We start from the raw sequence: 9,598 nt of genomic DNA, 5'->3' as shown, positions 1-9,598 counted from the left end.
CTACACATAGGTCGGCCTCCACGCATGTTAACGCATGCACCACGCATATAAACATGCTTGCTCACTCATATATGTGCATAAGTGTCATCGCATACTTCAAAGGAGCTCGCATAACGTTTAACTGCAGTTGCACACTTCGTTGCATAACCGTCGCATTGTCGCCACTACAGCTCGCCCATGTACGTGCGCCACGGGTTGTGCAGCCCAACTCGCCGTGCATGCCCGTGCTCGGTTCACCCGCGCACCCGAGGACCTTACATCCTCCTCCACCTGAAATCGTTTTCGTCCTCGACAACATACCATCCTGGTAGCCATCCACCAAGATCATCAATATCCATAATGTCAACTCCTCCACATACTGCAAACATCCCTGCAACATATGTAGAACTACCCTCTCCACCATGTCTCACCTCGGAAACCATCCGTCACCAAGATAACCATACCAAGGTATACACCTCATCGGTATGTCATCCATCAGAGATCATCTCAATCCATGACCATCGATCACTTTGTCACAATCTCCACATGCTGCTCTCCATCATGGAAGGCTGGTCCCTCCATCCAAGCTACATGCTCACTGTAACATATCGTGTCGACCTCCTCATGTGTCATCATGTGAACTACTGCCATGATACTCCAACATAATGCTAACACATCTCTACACACTATTAACCCTCATGTCTGAACTAGTTGGGTATCTAATCCAACTGTCACGCCCAAACCATGAGAATGCACATCCTCATGCCACCATCAGTTGTTTCTCAAAACATCCTATCACATCCTCAACTCGATCAAGAATCCATCTCCATGCAAGTGTAATCCATGCTTAGGTCAATGAAGTAGTTGTCATCTCATCTGCAACATGCTGTCCATGATGTTTAGTGTCAATGTGCTACATGAAATCAACCACATCTATCCCAACATTATACATATGTGTATCTCCTCCATATGAAGAGATCATCTCATCAATCTCCAACTCTCGGTGTGCCACATCCAAGTCCATGAGGCAACCTCCATCATATCTGCAATGTGTCATCCCTAAAGTCCGCCATAGCAACAAGTATACACTTGTCTCATCTATCCATGTGCTGCCCATGATCATAGATCAATCAGCTCCCATGTCAAAAGGTAGTTGAGTCTCGGCTCAACCCATGCCCAAGTGTTGCCACCAAGGCATCATCATCATCGTAACTCCATCACTTCAAAGTGTCTCATATCGATACTCCACATCAAGTCACTCTTTCAAGCCATTCCCATACGTGTACTTGAAAGTATGCACCCCATCCTGCATCAAAGTCTCTGACCTCAGCTCCTCAATGCATCAAATCCTCTAAGTCCACCATGTATGAAGTCCCTAAAAGTCACAACCTCATGTCATCATGAGCTCCATGAGCCATCTCCAACCAACATCCTAGCAAGCTTACAAGTCTCAGCCCAAAGGTCTCTGCAAGATGCCTCAACTCTCCATGTAGTAAGAATGCTCCATAGTCTGCTCACAACTCCATCCAAGTCCATGGCCTTGTTGTACAAGAGTGCACAAGCTCTCCATTGGCTCATAAGTAAAACATCTCTATGTCACATCAGCAAATCCATCTTCACAACATCCCTGCCTTAGCACTCCTCATTGGATGCCCATAAGTGACATCTTTACAAGTGCTCCTACATAATGTCCTTGCATAAGACTACCATGCTCCATATCTCCAACCTGATGTCCATGGCTAAGTTGTCCATGTAGCCCAACCAAGTAGACCCATCACAACAATCGGTCATCCTCATCCAAGTCTGCAATCTTCGGTCTAGTGAACTCGATCACCCAACCATATCATCATCACGAATCCCTTCCATCATAGCTCCCCCACTAAAGGTTCCACCAAGACTTGCTCTTGGTCTTGGCCATGAGAAGTCCACCCAAGCATCATCATATGCGTGCCCGCAAATCTGTCCATAAGTCATGCCGGGCACTTAGACAAAGTAGCTAAAGCATGACCCAATCCTCCACAACGATCATCATGTTCCTCCCTTGTCATGGGCCTTTTCACCTTCCATCATAAGGTCACAAACAACCCTAACAAGTCCAACAACCATCAACAATCCTTTCTCTTCATCATCATCATCATGAGTCCCATCCATATGAGTACCCTCATCCATCCATGTCTGCAAATTGCACAATCCTAGTCCAACTTGATCAATCTCAAGTTCATCCTCCATCGTTGTCACATCTGCAACATCCTCAATCATCACGGCTTCCTCTTCCTTGATAGCACAATCTGCAACTTCACCTTGCTCCATTGTCCAACCAAGTTGAAGAAGTTCGTCTTCAACATTCTTTTCCAAGACTTCAAGCTTATCTCAAATACGGGGATTCTCTTCTTTTATCTACTTCAACCTGTATAAGGTAAGCAAGAGCTTCCCTTCGCATTCTTCCAAACCTGCCATGCCTTATCGTTCAGCTTGGCCCAAGCACTAAGCTTCACCCCTGCTTAACCTCTTTCACCATTCACCAGCTTCACCAAGTTCACTGCAACCATGAACCGGCCCTTGTTCCACTTGTATGTGAAACTAGCTTCCTTCACCTGCAAGTACCTGCTTCCACTGCCATCAACTGTCAAGTGCATCCACACCCGCACTTCGTCACGTACCAGCTCTGATACCAACTGTCATGCCCCTACACCTGTGGTAGTCTTTCAACCGCTTATAGCGAGGTGCGGCACCACCGAACACTTTCTTTTCACCAATAATTAAAGTTCGTGGACCAAGCCTTAATTTACTTTCTCCTACTTAGTTTGTGTTTCGCAACCAAGTATTATTATGTTTATCCTTTATACCAATGAACACCGATACTCATTCATTATCAACAGGAATTATAAACAAGAAGACAATTGCACAGTATAAAGTGGAGGGGCAACTCCCTGCAATATGAGTCTACCCGAATCAATATATAATATAAACTTCACTTTTACAATGTACGAGCTAAATCTTGGGAAACCCCAAATTTACACTTAGTCAATTTTCACAACTTCGGCAAACTCGGTTTCCCAGCACGTCGGCATCTCCGCATGGTCGCCGCACGACTCTCCAACCTGTCGTTCACCTCATCGCATGTCTTCGCCAGTTCGCTCTTCATTTGGTCGCAAACGCCCAAACCGTGTATCCCTACCCACACGCAGTCCCGCTTGGCAACGATTGACAAGCACCCAAATCGTATGAACAACATGTAGTACCGCCTGCCCAACTCTACGACCTCCGGTTCCAACCTTCGTTCACCTTCGTGCACACTTGCACAGTGGGCGAGCGCTCACCCGACTCGCCAAGACACCCACGCCAAGTCATCGCACAATACGGGCGCCACACACCCATGCACGCCCTTCTCCAACCACTGGGCCTACCCTCGCCCGCACCTTCGCCCAACACCAAGTATGACTTTCCTTCACCGTGCGTTCACCCAAGACCGGCGCATGAGATGTGCGCCTCCCCTCTTGAACTGTGCACTTCTTGCTTAGAGCGAAGATGTGTGTGATGGAATGATGGTGGAATGACTCCACGCATCCACCAATATATACACAAGCGTGGGTGAAGTCTCGCTACCCAGTCGACTCACCCAACGCCCCAAACCCATCAAAAATGCTCTCCACACGCACGTCGGCTCCTCCTACACATAGGTCGGCCTCCACGCATGTTAACTCACGCACCACGCATATAAACATGCTTGCTCACTCATATATGCGCATAAGTGTCATCGCATGCTTCAAAGGAGCTCGCATAACGTTTAACCGCAGTTGCACACTTCGTCGCATGACCGTCGCATTGTCGCCACCGCAGCTCGCCCGTGTGCGTGCGCCCCGGGTCGTGCATCCCAACTCGCCGTGAACGCCCGTGCCCGGTTCACCCGTGCACCCCAGGACCTTACACTTCCCATCTTAGCATTCTTGATGAGCCAGTGTTGAGTGCTTGCTCTCGCGTCCTTCCATGCTAAAAAAGTGCAAAAGCTTACAGGCAGATGTAGATTTTATTTTTATTTTTTTATCAATTTATGTTGAACAAGAGATGGATTATTTGTGAATTTATTTTAAACACTAAAATTTTAGAAGTTGGAGTTGGTGATAAGTGTTTTTATAGTGCTTATATCTTTTTACACTATGGACTTATAGATGATGTTTCCAGAGATTTCGAAACCAATGACATTACTTCTAAATAAATTCCAAAGCCAAAAACTACCTGATAAAACTATAAAATGACCCAATTAGAAGAACTAAAATTCTGTTATATTTCATTACGTTCAGAGTTGTGATTTATTTTTGCAATAGGAATTTCTGAATTTTCAGTGAGGATTTTCAAAGTCTTTTTCATCATATTTCATTACGTTCAGAGTTGTGATTTATTTTTGCAATAGGAATTTCTGAATTTTCAGTGAGGATTTTCAAAGTCTTTTTCATCTCCATTCCTGTTTTGGGTTAAAAAGTTTTAGTCATCGGTATCAACCTTTATAAACAATTTGATTTTATATAACTATATTATAATCGTAATTCTCCACCATAGAACAATGAGGTTGTATTGTTGTAAGTGCGAAATGGGCTTGTGTTGTTTTGAACTGAAATGAAAATAGCCAGAGTGGCCTTATAATAATTACATACTGAATGAATAAAGACAATTTTCCACATATGATCTGAAGAGTTATGATTATGTCGAATGATCTATATAAATTTGTTCATGGCACCACCACTCTGTTTTTGGAAAAAAAAAAATATGAATGTGAAAGTGTTGTATCCGCCCACCTGCGCATTACTGTCCCTCGTCCCGGCTATTTTGAGAAAGCAGAAAAACGGACTGCCGTGTGACGAGTGCAATGCATAGAAATGTGGAATATTCTCCGGAAATTGCGAGAAAACCATACACTAGTCAAAATTCTTCACCTATTGATTGAATTTATGATCAATCAATCAACTTTTCCTTCATTGTGAAACATAATAAATGAAGAGGTGACCACGCTGAACAATTTTAATTATAGTTACCAAATTCGGGCGTATTGGAAAAAAAATTTTAGCAAATTCTCTGATTCGGTTCGACACGATTAAAAATTCGGCCAAATCAAATTTGGTACCGTGCATGAAGTATTTTTCGATCGCTTGAGCAATGGCAGGAGGAGGGAAATTAGTTGATGGTAAGAAACCTGTTCCTAGAGTTTTCTAGTTCTCCGTTGGGCATACTGCCAAAATATCTCGGCCCGGAAGTACTCGTTGGCTCGAAAAGCCGCAATCTCGGCCCGGAAGTACTCGTTGGCTCGAAAAGCCGCAAGAGATAACAAGAAGACGAAGATTGTTCCACGCCACATTCTATCGGCAATTAGAAATGATGAAGAGCTGAGCAATGCCAATGGTGGTGTGTAAGGCAGGTAATTCAAGGGTTGAGTTTGAAATCCAATCACGCTGGAAAATAATATGGTATTTTTTAGAGAATTTGTGAGGAAAAATTAATTGAAGAAAAGAAATACTATATTGAAAACTCCCAGTTTGTAAATTCTAAAAAAATAATTAAAAAATAGTAATTTCTATATTAAAAAATTATAAAATAATCGTAATATCAAAAATATAGAGTAATAACTTTTCAATTAACCAAAGCTATAAAATAGCAAATTGGTTGCAAAACAGTAATTTCTATACAAAAATAATAAAAAATTGTAACTTCTGTATTGGATAAAATTATAAAATGGTAAATTTTAGTTTCAAATAGATAACAAAAATTATAAAATAGAAAATTAATTGTGAATCAGTAATTCCTATATAAAATTAATAAAAAATTGTAACTTCTATATTAGAAAAATTAAAAAATAAAAAATTCCAGTTTTAAATAGATAACTTTTATTAAAAAAATTAATAAATTTAAGCATTTGTAACATATATAAAAAAATTAATAAATTTAAGTATTTGTAACATGTATATAATTTTTTCCTATTAGATTTTATAGAGCTAAATTATTTCCGTATCGTATCGTATCGTATCACATTCAAATTCATATTCGAATTCAATTTGATAACTATTATTTTAATCACTGATCCGCTTTCACTCCCGATTGCTTTATCACTTAAAGAAAATTAATTTTTGTCTAGTTAGCCCGATGTATATTCATGAGGAGTTGTCTCTAACGCGACTTTTTGAAAGCCTTTCTGGCGGATTTTTCCGGTCGAAATCCGGCAAGAATTATTGGAATGGCAAGTTTGATAGCTAGTTTCTGCATAATGAAAGCGTCCCAGAGGTTTTTCAGGGTGCTGAATCCAAATATGCAGTTAAAAAACCATTTTAACGGCAAGAAATCAAGATTTGACCTCAATTTCTTCGCCGGATTCCGTCACCGAAATCTTCAAAAAGTCGCATTATAGACAACTCCTATTCATGACAGCTATATCGCCGAAGAAATCGATTAGCAAGTACACTATCACAACATTTAATTTACATGGTTGATAACTATTAAAATACTTACTTTTATTATAATTATGACATATGTTTTATTGGTAATGTTGAGAATTTGTAAAGTAAAGAGAGGAGTGGAAGTAGGAAATTGAAAATTGGTTTCGAAAATTCTTATTTTATAAGTTGGATTGTCAGTTTATATTTATAATTTTTAATCCGTTAAGAATAGAGAAATGAATTTTTTTTTTTGAAATGTAAATTTTTTTTCTAGTGAAAAGAAATTTGATTTTTTTTTATAGATCTTGATTTAAAATGGATATCTCCATGTTTAATTTTTAGTTTTTTAATAGGTCATATTAGAGAAAAATAGCATGGGAAAAAAACATGGATTAAAAATACCACGAATTTGAATTTTATGGAATTTTATTTTGTTTTATTTTTATAATTTTATTTTATATTATTTTATTTTGACCAAACTAAAATGTTAAACATTACATCTCTACCATACTTACATGAAAAACTACCCAACAAACATTATGTAATGTAAATCATTCATATATATATTAAAGAATGAAAATTGCAATAGCCTTATTCTTAAATAGATCGTCTCTATTAAAAAAAACTGTAAAATAGCATATCCATAGAGATTAAATAGCTAACTGATAAGAATGGATGGTCATTAAAATACTTACCTTCCATTTATAATGGCTAGACAAAATACTTATGTGCTATTTATACTATGGAACTTTATTGGAAATTTACATAAATTAGAAAGTTAGAATAAAAATTTAAATATAAAACCAAGCAAACTATTTAGAAATTATTAATTTCGTTTATTGAATTGTATAACACACAAAAAAATATTAATATAGACTATCCATTATTTTTTTATCTTTCTAAAAAAATGAAAAGATGAAAAATTGTGAACCGACTAAAAATATTGATATAGAGTATCCATTATTTTTTATTTTAAAAATATTAGAAGTATTGATATAGAGTCCATTATTTTTTATTTTAAAAAATATTGATATAGAGTATCCATTATTTTTATTTTAAAAATATTAATATAGAGTCCATTATTTTTTATTTTAAAAAATTAAAAATGGTGAAAACCCTATTCCTAAAAAGACTGCCTAATTATCTTTACGTGTCTCGTGTCTCATCAGCTCGTCACATATTTCGTGAGTGAGACGGAAGAAATCGAATAAGGACAAAAACAGAGGGCCCGCTTAATTGAATAACAATTTTGTTAATTCGTAATCCATTTCTTCGAGCACGAAAAGAGAAATCCCTTGGCTGCACCGCCCATTGAGATTCGATATATTTTTTACGTTCACCGCCCATAAACATGAAAATGTGATTGGTTCCATGGTTCGCCTCGCGACAAAGTGGCTCGCTGAGAGGCCTGAAAACCACCGAAAACACGTCATTTTCCAATTAATGTATTCGTTTTCTTGCAAATAACGTATTCGAAATGTTGGACTTGACATCGCCTTTCGTCTTGTATTGTATTTGAGATTCCCCGCACCCATCCGGGGCAAGTACTGCAAATAGGTTTTATACGATAATCTCTAGGCTCTGTTTGGGTACTTCCCTGCGATTTCATTTTCTGCAGCATCCCTGGTGGTAGCAATTATATTATGCAATGATTAATCACAGAGCAAATAACATTACACATCCGGCCGCATGGCAGTCACCGGTTCCGTATCTATTCGGGGGAATGGCTGCGATGATAGGCCTCATTGCGTTAGCCTTGTTGATTCTTGCTTGCTCTTACCGGCAACTATCTGGTCAGTTTGGGGAGATTAATAGTGAGGGCCTTCACAATAATTCTGCTTCTCGTGAATGTGGGGAGAAGAATAATGAAGCGAGCACGGAAGACACAGAGGAGAAAGTGATGGTGATTATGGCTGGGGATCAAATACCAACGTTCCTTGCGAAGCCTGCAATGTCTACTACCAGAGACAATTCTTTGTAAAGTGTTACATGGGCCTAAGAATGAGTCACTCACTGCCTGCAAGCATTGTAGGTAACAGAACATTGTATGAATATGGTTACTGCTACACAACTCATATTAATTAGGTGTTAATGGATTGTGTTCTAGGCACACCAGAAATAGTTTATTGTATGTGGTGAATGTATCGAGGTCTCGCCATTTGTGTACTTCTTCTAACGAGATTTAGCTAGCAGTTGCTTAAGCCTACAGTTGAATCAGCGGCGCAACTGTGTTGCATACCAAACAATTAATCCCAATACTGTCTTTATTGATAAGAGTTTTAAGATTTTATTTATGTTTTCTGACATTATTGGAAGAATTTGACCATGATAGGATTGGTAAGCTCTGTATTTCATGACCATATAAGAACAATGATGTACTAGCACAGATACATAAATTAAATTGCTGATAAAAGCTTATAGCCATCAAAATAATTTTGTGCTATTAGCCATTTAATTTTTATAAAATTGATAATTTGTAATATCAAGATAATAGATGTTCCAAAGTTTTGAAAAAGAAATGATTTGGCAAGTCTTAATTTCTCTTAGTCTCTTATGTATACTCTAAAGACCATTCTAAATCGTCCACAATTTTTTATATTTTGAAAAATATAAATTATAGAAAGCATATTCCTAAATAGAACAGAACAATTAAAAAACCCTAAAAAAACATCCAAATTATGTTCACACTTTATGCAACTGCAATATCAATTGCGGTATGGCGTTGCGCTTGTCCGGATGCTAGCGATGGCCTGATATTTTGAAATTAGACGAGATATTATATTTACATTTAGATTCATGAAATATAGATTAGCGTTGGAAAATTTATGTTTCAATAGAACAAATCATATTCACATAGAAAAAAGTTGTAAGAATCTCGTATGACTGGTAAGAAATTCTTCTAAGACTGTAAGTAGAGGAGACTAAACATTTTCAGAGAGCATTCTGGATGCTATCAAATTGACTTGGTTTTACTTTCAAGAGATGCTTTAGAATTCAAATTGATAAATTGGTTAACACACGATAAAAGTACATGACCAAATCAATGATAACTAGTGAATGTAGAGTTATAAAATGGACACATGCATCGTGTAATTGATCTAAATAGATTTGTGCCTCCCCCAATTTCTTTTAATTAAAATGGACATTTTTTAATTTTTTAATTTAATGAATTATTAATATATTAAAATATTTAATAG

General features: G+C 37.9%; 1 pseudogene; it reads left to right on the top strand.

Annotated features, from left to right (window-relative positions):
* Positions 1–8,010: 8,010 nt before the first annotated feature.
* On the top strand, positions 8,011–8,670 carry LOC149145390 (protein GLUTAMINE DUMPER 1 pseudogene; annotated as a pseudogene).
* Positions 8,671–9,598: the final 928 nt, after the last annotated feature.

Source organism: Pinus tabuliformis, chromosome X, assembly GCF_031772625.1.
Source record: "Pinus tabuliformis cultivar Carrire ecotype Pingquan chromosome X, CPIR1, whole genome shotgun sequence".
Lineage (NCBI taxonomy): Eukaryota > Viridiplantae > Streptophyta > Pinopsida > Pinales > Pinaceae > Pinus > Pinus tabuliformis.
This window is presented reverse-complemented; position numbering and strand designations above follow the sequence as displayed.